Below are 12467 nucleotides of genomic sequence, written 5' to 3'. Positions count from 1 at the left end.
TAAACATCCATTTATTTCATTAGACAACTCTTTGCCCTTTAGTTAAGAATCCATGAATGCAATTACTCTTAAAAAAACAGCAAATAATAAAGTAACTGAATGTTAAATGAAGATGCAAAACTAATTGAATATGAACTATAGAGGGTGAGGGATTTATTGCGGGCAAGGGAGGGTAGAATCTTGGAACACCTTAAATACGAATGAACTCATTGTGGCATAAGCTTTCATAGCCCAAAATACAATTTGTCAGGTACATGAATAGGGAAGTGCTCAACTAAGTAGGTAGGAATGTATATCTTGAGTACAGATACAAAAAGAAAAAATGTTTTAACAAAGTGACACTGAAAGCTAAAGGATTAAAGACAGACTGCATGTGTACATAACAATACGCTACTGCTAATGGCATGCCATGAATTAATAGATCAAACCCCCCTTACATACAAAATGGGGGTCATGTTTTGTTTTGTTCCAAACAAACCACAATCTGAAGCCAAGGTTTGTTCTTGGCTTAGCAATCATGGTTTGGAGCAGGGGTCAGCAAACCTTTTCCTTTTTCAGCAGGGGGCCGGTCCACTGTCACTCAGACCTTGTGGGAGGCTGGACTATATTTTTTTAGGGGGGGAGAATGAACGAATTCCTATGCCCCACAAATAACCCAGAGATGCATTTTAAATAAAAGGACACATTCTACTCATGTAAAAAACACGCTGATTCACGGACCGTCCACGGGCCGGATTTAGAAGGTGACTGGGCCGGATCTGGCCCCCGGGCCTTAGTTTGCCCACCCATGGTTTGGAGCAAAACATACTACAACCTCCAAGCTGGAAATAAAAATAAGGCAAAGATTGCCATTTGTTGCTCCCACTGACTTGTGGGGAGAAGCAAAGCAGGAGCAATCTGTGCATTCATGGTCAACCATTATCCATGGCTTACCACAATGTGAAAACTCAGACAGTGTCAGCATTTCCTTAATTTAGCCATTATTTAATATGGTCTTTGTCTGAGTAGCCACCACTGAATACAAGCTGGAAAATGAATGGGTAGATTCAAACAACATCGTACTAATGCTCTCTGAAAACATGAAAATGACCTAAGAGCAATAAATTGAGTAAGTGGGTATGTTGGCATACATGGTTAAAACCCTTTAGGTCAGAGTTCACAATACATATATAAACATCTGGATCCTACCTTAAATCACAAACCATAAAACAAGTTTCTGCCATTCTCTCTCTCTCTCTCTCTCTCTCTCTCTCTCTCTCTCTCTGTATGTGTGTGTGTGCAAGGAAAGGGAACATGCTAGGCTAGAAAACTGCAAGCCAGCACATGAAAGAACTGAGGAAATGAAGTTGGACCATAATATTTTCAAGGAGTGCAGTATATCATTCTTTTTTTTTAAGCTGCTCAGACCTGACATGACTCGTGTGCTTTGCATTTTACTGCGAATTGGGAGTCAGTGAAGATATATTGCAACTGGCATCTTTCCAAGTTTGGGAGCTATGGAGAACTGATGCAAAGCAGCTCTACACAACACATCCAACATGTCCTCTAGCCTGGTTCCTTGTTCAAGGTGATACAGTGATTTGGAAAATATTTTACAACATTTGTTAGACGGAATGGTAAGGACTCCCTCGTTTTATTGCTCAGACTAATTTGAGGGCCAATATTTATTCAATAACATCCTCAGCAAATGCAGGAGTTCATTTATTGAGGTGGAATTCACAGAGCTCGTTTACACAACATGGCAAGCCAAATTAGGTTTCCTGAAACTCTGCAAATGTGTGGGCACCCAAAGAGGAGCCTGGGAACACTTTGCTCCTCTGTCATTTTTACTGCTGCACTGCACTGATCCTGCTGAAGTTTCGTTCCAATTCCAATACAGTTAGTTAAATAGATTATATTATTATTTTTTAAAGAAAATAATATAATGTATCTGAAGGCAGGAGGAGTTCAAGTTTGGATCCGGTCAACTTCAGAACTATCACACTACAGTGGTACCTTGGGTTACATACGCTTCAGGTTACATACGCTTCAGGTTACACACTCCACTAACCCAGAAATAGTGCCTCATGTTAAGAACTTTGCTTCAGGATAAGAACAGAAATCGGCTCCGGCGGCGCGGTGGCAGCAGGAGGCCCCATTAGCTAAAGTGGTGCTTCAGATTAAGAACAGTTTCAGGTTAAGAACGGACCTCCGGAACGAATTAAGTCCTTAACCTGAGGTACCACTGTAAATCAAAAGATGGGCTTGAATCCTAATGCCTGAAAATATTGTTCCACTAAACCAGAATGGCTTTCCTACTTCCCTTCTCCCCTGAAAACCCTAAGCAACACCTCCCAAAAAGGTGATCTTGGAAGACACCTATGGATGCAGTGCTTTGAACTGGTTAAAAGCAACTTGGGCTGGTTACCTGGTAATAATCGGTGGGAGTTACTTTTAATTAGGCATATAGCACATCTGCCATAGAAGAGCAGGTGGCAAAGAACCATTACAGAAGGTGGGATTTGCAGCAAATTTATTTTAAAGTGTCAGGAGTCGGGCACTGCAACTGTAAGCATGCTTTCTCAATCCATAACAGGGGCTCAATCCATAACAGAACTGTTTAGAATTGCAGCTTGTCTTCCAAGTACATATCTTTGAGGTGAAGATGACTGAAAATAAAGCAAATTACAGAATGCTGGAAAAAAATTATTGCAATCTCATATGCTATGCACTTACCTGAGAGTAAGCCCCATTGAACTCAACAGATCTTACTTCTGGGTAGATTCTGAGAGATTGTGCTTTTAGTAAACTTAATGCAAATTATTATTATTATTATTATTATTATTATTATTATTATTACACCCCGCACATCTGGACAAACATTTAAATGCAATATAGCATTGTGCCAATTTGTACATTCCTATTAATGGTAATTGCAATATGTATGTGGCTGGCTCTTAATCTCCAGGATATACTGTACTCAATCTTATTATCAAATGTTGCCTCCCTTTGTCAGTCCAACAGAAGGCTCAAAAAACAACAACAAAAAAAATCAGAAGCAGAGCCAAATGGTATTTTAGTAGATTCCCTGCAGGACTGGCTCAATTGTTCTTTTTTAATTGTGGGCCAGTCCTAATCAGTGCCAAAGAACTATTGGCATATTGAGTAATGAGGCTACTCAGAGTGCTCTGTTACCTGCTCAATAATGATCATATTACACTTTAGCATATTTCAAAAACCAGGAGGGTTAAAGAACATTTTGCTTCTATCTGAAATAAGAAATAGAAATCTCCTTGGTAAATAACACGGTGTCTTCTCTGTTTTCCCTTTCTGCTGTTTATACCTATTCTGATTTACTGTATTAATCTTGTAACATATACATTATCCTCTCGCAGTTGTTTTCTTTAAAGTTACGAAGTCAGCACAACGCCACAGCTTCATTTTATGATTATGTTATTTATATACCTCAGATGCAAGTGTCATCATGCAACGCAGGTTTGACACTAAACAAAATTTTGGTGCAAATGCAGTGAATTGCATCACTATTTGCAGGTTGACCAAAAGAAGGTCCCTGCATTTTGCATTTACCGTATTTTTCGCGCTATAAGACGCACCAGACCACAAGACGCACCTAGTTTTTGGGAGGAGGAAAACAAGGTGGAAAAAATTCTGAATCTCAGAAGCCAGAACAGCAAGAGGGATCACTGCGCAGTGAAAGCAGCAATCCCTCTTGCTGCTCTGGCTTCTGGGATTGCTGCGCAGCCTGCATTCGCTCCATAAGACGCACACACATTTCCCCTTACTTTTTAGGAGGGAAAAGGTGAGGCTTATAGAGCAAAAAATACGGTAAGTTTATAAGCAAAACCCAATAATGGGCAGCATGGCTGGTGCAGCAGTGCTCAGCTAACCTTCAGTTGGTTGTGTCACTGGGAGATAGACAGGGAGAGCAAAGGGGTGGCAAGGTGAGTGTGATGCACCAGTCAGTCTGGCACTCCTGCCAAATTGTGTACCACACCAATCTCGGCATTGCCTTGCCCCCTCCCTCTCCCTTCTGGTAAACCGCAGTGATGCAACCAACCAGAGGTCAGGTAAATGCCACAACCCAACCACTCCACCTGCTACTGGCAAAACCTCCAACTTACAAAATATGTGCTTTCTGTTATGTATCTTGTTTTAGTTTTTTTCTGGATCAACTAATGAAATCAAGTGTGGTACCTCGGGTTACAGACGCTTCGGCTTACAGACGCGTCAGCTTACAAACTCCGCTAACCAGGAAGTGGTTGCTTCAGGTTAAGAACTTTGCCCCAGGATAAGAACAGAAATCACACACCAGCGGCGCAGCAGCAGCAGGAGGCCCCATTAGCAAAAGCACGCCTCAGGTTAAGAACTGTTTCAGGTTAAGAATGGACCTCCGGAACGAATTAAGTTCTTAACCCGAGGTACCACTGAATCTTTGCAGCCACAAAGTCTTGCAGGGTCCACTTTGGTTGTCCATCTGTTATATACTTTAAAAGTGCATGATTTTCTGTAAATACCAAGGGTTTTTCTAAAACAAAGTTAATAACAATTTATGACCAGAAAAAACAAAAACACAGGCCAAGCCCCACATCACAGGCCCTTAACTCACCAGTATAGCCAAATCCTTCCTGTACCAGTACTGTGGAGTCTAAGACCAGGAACATCAGTTTTGGCTAAATCAGTCTTAATTTTAACTCTAAAGAAACACAACATAAAGATGCGAAAGCAACTTTTAATTGATTGAGCTGAATGGGACACCCCAACGCCCTATTTTATTTGTTGCAGAGATCCTGAACATCCAATTTACAACAAATCAGACCTAATATTCCAGGTAATTTTAAGTGTGAGCAGGGTACAAAAGTATGTTGAATAGTTGTTTGGTACATTTTTTATTATTTTTTGGCTGTATTTTAATATTTGCCAAGTTTCTTGAAAACTTGCTCGTTGCTCTTTAAACATTATATTAAATGTATGCTATTTTCCAAGAGGTAAAGGTAAAGGGACCCCTGAACATTAGGTCCAGTCATGACTGACTCGGAGTTGCGGCGCTCATCTTGCTTTATTGGCCAAGGGAGCCGGCGTACAGCTTCCGGGTCAGGTGGCCAGCATGACTAAGCCGCTTCTGGTGAACCAGAGCAGCACACAGAAACGCCGTTTACCTTCCCGCAGGAGCGATACCTATTTATCTACTTGCACTTTGACGTGCTTTCGAACTGCTAGGTGGGCAGGAGCAGGGACCGAGCAACGGGAGCTCACCCCGTCACAAGGATTTGAATCGCTGACCATCTGATCAGTCCTAAGTTGTAGCCAACTTTTAATTTGGCAATCTCTCTGAGAAGACTGGATATAGTGAAGAAAATGCCCAACATACAGTATATAGCTCATTTAAAATGCATTGTTACGTTTCCCCCCTCCTGGCAGCACATTGCATACATCCAATTTACACTTCTTGCTATGTTTTAAAATGGTAATGATTAGGAATACACATCCAAGTCAAAGCAGCAAAAACCCCACCCCGGTCCTCTCACACACCACACTGTGTATATATAGGATAATATCTATGAACACATGGTGTAGCATAGATAAAAATATTTAACAATTTACATTTACAGAAAATATTACAAGCTGCTTTAAAGAAAAAGAAAATGTAGGCAGCAAATGAGAGGTGCTGATATGAATCTGTATTTGCTGTGCTTACCAAACTAGGGTGCAATTTACATCCCCTAGAAGCCAATTATAAAATCCCGTGAATTTAACATTTAAATTGGATGTTAAAGTAAAATGGATCTGCACTGCACCCTATTTTTACAAATCAACACTTTTTTGTACCAAAAAACAAAAACCTCAAGCGAAAGATTGCCAGCTGTGAACAAAGAGACAAAGAGTGTTAAACAATAACTTCTTTGATAGCTGCAAATATGTAGAAGACTATCTATAAACTTGTAGGAGGGCAGTAACTATATTTAGCAGCTCTGAAATAAAGCCTTGATTATAATACCGTCGCTTCTAATGCCATTACAAAGAGAGCACACTCATAATAAATTAGGCAGGGCAATCAGACTTCCAGTCGTTATTAAAACCACAAATGTCTGTGACTCACTTAAGAATTATTAATGGTGTTTACAGCCTCTAAGCACATGCTGTCAAATGATGGTGCAAATAATAGAAAGAAAAAAAGTTCAATATTACAATGTCATGCATTTGGGAACAACTAAGCATTTTTATTATGCCTGGGTGCTTCATTAGTTCAAAATAATAGAGGTCAAAAGGTCCCAGGGTATCAGATAATCATGATGACTAAGTGTGATGTAGCTCTAAATACAGTGGATGTAAATCCTGGATGCATTTTGGGATGTGTTTTTATTTGCGAAGAACTGATGCTTTCTTTGTATTAGCATTAGTGAGACCACATCTGGAATATAAGATACAAGGTATAGTTTTTGGGTTATTCGTGTTCAGAAATAATTCATTTTAGATGGAACAAAAGGATTGGAAATGGTTAATTTAAAATGGACTGAAATAATAAAATTAATAGAATGTAATAAAAATTGATTGAAAAATTAAGTTTGGTGTATTTAGAAAGAAAACGGTTGTGGGTCGTTTTATCGTTGTTTTGATTCCTCAACTGTAACTGAATGTTCTCCAATCCCATAGTGACTGCCCAACATATTTCCATCTTTCCCCCCACACTATTTCCCCTCCTTTAGCTTTTCCAGACCACAAATATGCATTTTGGCATTTGGAAAATTTGGAAAAACTGAGGATCAAATTAAAGCATGTTCAAATGAATGACTGAGGCAATAACACTGGGAAAATAGATTGTGGATTGCCCTAGAAGGATCCAGAAAATAGATGGGCACAAACTATGAATAGTCCAGAAAAATATGGAACTAACTAATTACTAAGGCTTAGAGTGTTGGTTTATGGAACTGTTATGTTGAGACAGAGGTCCTTGACAATGACACAAAATTATCTTTAAAATTAAGACTGGAAAAAGAACCTAGATATTTATTTAAATATGTATCTTGCTTCATGTCAAAATACTTGAGGCTGCTTCACACATTTAGTTATAAATGTAAGGTATTAATATGACATACTATACATAGATACGAGTAAGAGCCAGTTCTGCACAATGTAATGCATGAAAAACCCTCAGATTAACATTCTGTTCTGCAGACATGGACTCAAACCTTTTGAAACACAAGGGTGTGTGAGTGTGAAGGGAACCAAAACCAATTCAACCTTTCTTCTTTGTGTCAAGCTTCTGGTGTTTGTTTGGTTAGGGTCGTGATCCTATACACTTGTACCACTTGTACCAGGAAGTAAACCTCATTGAAATCTGTACGACTTCAGAATAGGCATATGTCAGTTTCTGCTGCAAAACACATGATAGCCTTTGTTCCAATACATGAAGTGGCCAGTGGAGGGTGCATCTGAAAGTCAAACTACATTTTCAATGTAGCATTACAGTGGTACCTCAGGTTACAGACGCTTCAGGTTACAGACTCCGCTAACCCAGAAATAGTACCTCGGATTAAGAACTTTGCTTCAGGATGAGAACAGAAATTGTGCTCCGGCGGCAGCGGGAGGCCCCATTAGCTAAAGTGGTACCTCAGGTTAAGAACAGTTTCAGGTTAAGAACGGACCTCCGGAACGAATTAAGTACTTAACCCGAGGTACCACTGTATGCACTTTCTGCTGTCCTTTGAATCCACTGCTGCCCTTAAGGGGGAAACCAGGCCCTCACAGGATGTGTATGTTCTGCAATGCCTTCATCTGGGTGCAGGTTGTATATATGTCTAAATAAAACCATATATCATCATCATCATCGTGGCTTTTTTCCAGCTTGAACTGAGTTCTGGCACCTCTCAGGTGGGCACCATTGCCATTACAGTCAAACCTCAGTTTTTGAAGGTAATGTTCTGAAAGCCCATTCGACTTCTGAAATTTCCAAAAACAGAGGATCAAAGGGCTGGCTGCAAAGTAGGGGGGGAAATGAAAAATGCACCTTATAAGCAATTTGACTTCTGAGGCGTGTTTGAAAACGGAAGCATTCACTTCTAGGTTTTTGGCATTTGGCTTCCAAAACGTTCAGCCGGAACTTTTGACTGTATAAGAGAACAAGGAGTTTGTGGCACGTTCTGGCACCTCTTTTTTTTTAAAGAAAAACAGCACTGATGATGATGATGATAGTACTGTAATAATTTATTGAATTTATATACTGCCCTATACCCACATGTCTCAGGGCGGTTTACGGCATAACATCAGAATATAAAACCACAAAATACATAATCAAATAAAAACAAACAACCCCATAACACCCCCCAACACATTTTAAAAGGGCGTAGGATATCAATCAAATCAACCAAAAGCCTAGTTTAAAGAGGGCCGTTTTTGTCTGTCACCTAAAGGTGTATAATGAAGGTGCCAGGCCTAATATTAGGTACCCCACACATTTGACTGCGTTGCCCCACCCACTCTGGGAGCCTTCAACAAATACAAAAGCATAAAAGTTATTCTAAAAGTTGCCTAGTTAATTTATCTCCTTGCTGCAACGCAGCAACTTCGCTTTTGCCGCTCCCTGCACGTGGCTTCCCCCTCTATCCCCTCCCAATCGCTGCAGAAGCGCAGACCGACTAAGCATTTGCAGCCGAGCTCCAGGCTGCCTCTTCCTCCCTCCCTCCTTCCCTCCGCGCGCTGTCAAGCAAGGGAGACAGCCAAGCCCCGCCCCTTTCCCAGCTGCTCGCTCTCTCTCTCTCTCTCAGCAGGTGTGAAAAGGGAACGCCACGCTCTCCCGCGCAGGCGCGCCGGGCTCCTTTCTTTCCCTCTGGTCTCCCGACAAGCCGGGATTCCCTCGACCGCGCGTGCGCTCGAAAGCAGTCGCTCTCTCCCCCTCCCACCCCGAAACAAGATGGCGGCGAGGAGGCTGGCCGGGAAGTTGGAGTGAGGGGGGCGGTGACGGGCAGCAGGTTACCAGTGTGGCGAGGGCAAAGGCCGCAGGCGGGCCGACACCGACCGAGGCGCGAGTGGAGGGGAGCCGCCTTCTCGGGGATGAGAAGCCGGGGCGGCGGCAGGGGGACCAGCTCCCCTCTCGCCTGCTGCTGCCGCCGCCGCCTGTGAGGAAGGGGAGCGTGTGTGTCCCCCCCCCCCACGGCCTTCCCCCGCGCCCCGGATGTGTGGGCGGCCGCCTCCCAGCTTCGTGGTGGGGCCGAGTCCCCCGAGCGCCGGCCGCGACGGAGGCAGCGGCGGAGTCCCGGGAGGGGCGGCTGCGGCGGCGCTGCTGCTGGGTGCGGAGGGCGAAGAGGCGGGCAGGTGAGTTGAGGCGCGGCGGCAGCAGCACACCTGGCCAGAGCCAGTACACCGGCTTCCATGCCTTTCTTCCTCCTCCTCCTGGCCTGAGCCTTGCCAGTCAAAGCAGGTCGGGGGTCTGGGGTCTTGGAGGGTCGTTCCGCCTCCCCCCCCCCACTCCACGGGGCAGCAGACACCATTGCCCCATTGTCTGGCTGACTTCTTGGAGCCCTACTTCTTCAAAACCCTGCCCTTTCCCTAGGACGGGGCTTTTACTATTTCGAGCCAGAGTCCCATGTAAGTTAAAACGACCTTCTGTGGCCCGTGGGTCTTCTCCTTAAGGAGTTGGTGGATGGGGGTCCCCACCACTTGGAGGTGAGGGTGTCTCATGCCCTGTTTGTGGGGGCACTATAGGAAATGGGACACTGGTGCCTACAGGCCTATGTTCCCTATGTTCTCTTTACGTGGGTAGGGCTATTGTTGGTGGCCGCTGTTGGGAAGAGTGCATCACAAAAAGGGTAAAAGTTGCACGGAGTTGTTTGCAACGGGCAGACGGGTCCCAAAGACCCCAAACTGCATCTGCCTCTACGTTCCGTTGGCAAAAGGAGTAGAAATTGGAGCAGTTGCGCTTTCACGGAGTTTGGAACCGAGTGGTTTGGATTGTGACAACTGCCGATTTGCTACAACCAGTCCTATTGGAACTCTGTGCAGTTTGTTCACTGAAGTTATCATACTGTTTTATTTCTCTGCCCATTAAGCCCATGCTTTGTTGTTGTGAAGTAGTGGTTTTCAGCTGAATTGGGGATGATACAAACATTCCAACCGCCACACGGGGACTAGTGATAAATGCTTCTGCATTATAGAGAATCTCTCCAAAACTGTGTGAATGAGCAGTATAGTGGCAATGTAATTCAGTGTTAGCAAGTGTAAAATGAAGCACATTGGGGCACAAAAACCAACAGCAAAAAATCCTACGTGCTGGTAGGGGTCAGAACTATCCAGGAATGAAACCTTGGGGTTATGGGGGATAGCATGATAGATATGTTGAATTTTACTTCAGGGATCATTAAGAAAGTGAATGAAACTAAAACACCCTGTAGCTTAATGCTATTATATAAAACTGGTGAGAATATGATTGCTTGCTGCAGCTGAAGGAGGATATTGAATATCTGGAAAAAGGCAACCAAAATGAGCAAGGGGGTGAAGCAACTCCCCTGTGAGGAAAGGTTATAACTTTGCAGCAACTTTGCTGTCTTTAAAAGAAGATTAGACAGATCAATGGAGGATGAGTGAATGTGAATGACTACTAGCTATAATAGCTATGGTGGGAGACAATATGCCTCTGAATGCTTGGGAATCTCAAGTACAGTGGTACCTCAGTTTACAAACTTAATCCGTTCTGGAAGTCAGTCCTTAAACCAAAACCATTCTTAAACCAAGGCACACTTTCCCTAATGAGGCTTCCCGTCGCCAGGGCCCTTCCACTGTTCGGATTCTGTTCTTAGACCAAGGTAAAGATCGCAAACTGGGACTCTTAATTCCTTTTTAGTGGAGTTTGTAAACCAAATCGTTTGTAAACAGGACTGTTCTTAAACCGAGGTACCACTTTACTGCCCTGAGATCTGTGGATGAAGGGCAGTATCCAAATTTAATTAGGAAAAAAAGATGGGTGGGTACTGTCAAACTCTGGTCCTGCTTGTAGATTTCCAATTGCCTACAGTAGCCTCCACAGTGGTCTTGTACATTCTCGGTGGCCCTTCAGGCAGGTGTGCAGTCTCGAACCAAATGAGTCAATCTACATGATCAACATTTATTCAGTTTAAGTATTTATCCCTTTTTATGGTCAATCCTTTAAATCAGGCTTCCTCAAACTCGGCCCTCCAGATGTTTTGAGACTACAGTTCCCATCATCCCTGACCACTGGTCCTGCTAGCTAGGGATCATGGCAGTTGTAGGCCAAAAACACCTGGAGGGCCGAGTTTGAGGAAGCCTGCTTTAAATGGATCTTCCAGCAAGGGGAAATATTTTTGATATAATTTCAGAAAGGCTAGTGCTTCAGTAAGAACAGTGAGTACTAGTTAACCTCACGGAAGGTTTCCTCATTCCAGTGTCCCTAGATGTTTTGAACTGCAACTCCCATCAGCTTACCCAAAATGAGCAGTAGCCAGGGTTGATGGGGGTTGTAGCCTAGCAGCTTCTGTGGAACCTCAGATTCCCATCCCTGTTATAGAACCAGCCAGTCATTGTGTTGCTGTTAATTGTTCTGGTTTTTTCCCCTTCTACTTAGATTTCAGACTGTATGGAGGCTGGAGCAATCTAACTTTTCTTCTTGGTGAGTGCATCTCAGTGGATTTACCTTTGCTTGCATTTTCTTTGGAATAATTGTTCCTGTATATTGTTCCAGGAATGGTGCTCTTACTCCTATACATGGTTTTTGTAGTTTATTGGTGGGAATTCTGAGAAACACTGATGAGTCTATAAATAGGTTGCGGCCTCTAGCATTGCTAGCAGTTGAAGAGTGTTGGTGACTTGTAACCAGCTATGCCACTTGTAGGCAGATACTAACATGTTAGCTGAACATTGGACTTGAGTCTAAATTCAGTTTGGCTGTGGCAGTTTATTATGTTTGTTTCCTGTTTTGAAAATTGAACTTTTGTTCACCTGCAGGAAGTTGTTATGGGGATCAGTGATAGATTTTACAATAATTGCTCATTATGCTGCTATGCTGAACTCTTGTGAATAATCTGCATAATACCTTCTCCATATGGCTCCCCACTTCTTCATGGTAACCATGTGTACCGTATTTTTCGCCCTATAGGACACACCGGCCCATAGGACGCACCTAGATTTTTTTGGGGGGGGAGCTCTCCAGGCTTCAGCGAAAGCCTGCATTCGCCCCATAGGACGCACACACATTTCCCCTTCATTTTTGGAGGGGAAAAAGTGTGCTATAGAGCGAAAAATACGGTATCTAACTAATATCTAACCCAGATTGCTATACTGAGCCTTTCAGTTCCAGTAAGGCTTTCTTACCACTCACAATTACTTTCAGGTCTTGTGTGAGAAGTTTCAACATTAGCAGTGTGGAAGGCATCTGTTACAACTATGAAAGCTTTCCTGATTGGGAAGCTCCACATAGCAAGCTGAATTAAATACTACATTTGGGTATATAGAAGTAACCT

General features: G+C 43.1%; 1 protein-coding gene across 2 annotated transcripts in view; it reads left to right on the top strand.

The window, feature by feature from the left end:
- The first annotated feature begins 8889 nt into the window (after positions 1 to 8889).
- The window catches only part of APC (APC regulator of WNT signaling pathway), a 62388-nt gene continuing 58810 nt past the window's right edge, over positions 8890 to 12467 (top strand). The window contains exons 1-2 of one of the 2 annotated variants that reach the window (XM_081930346.1): positions 8890 to 9309; positions 11573 to 11617. The gene's annotated coding sequence lies outside the window, so the exon portion shown is untranslated. The remainder of the gene's footprint in view (positions 9310 to 11572; positions 11618 to 12467) is intronic. The other variant, XM_081930349.1, reaches the window with a different exon arrangement.

This window comes from Podarcis melisellensis (assembly GCF_964234715.1).
Source record: "Podarcis melisellensis genome assembly, chromosome: 11".
Lineage (NCBI taxonomy): Eukaryota > Metazoa > Chordata > Lepidosauria > Squamata > Lacertidae > Podarcis > Podarcis melisellensis.
Note: the sequence above shows the minus strand (reverse complement) of the source record. Positions and strands in the feature narration are given on the sequence as shown.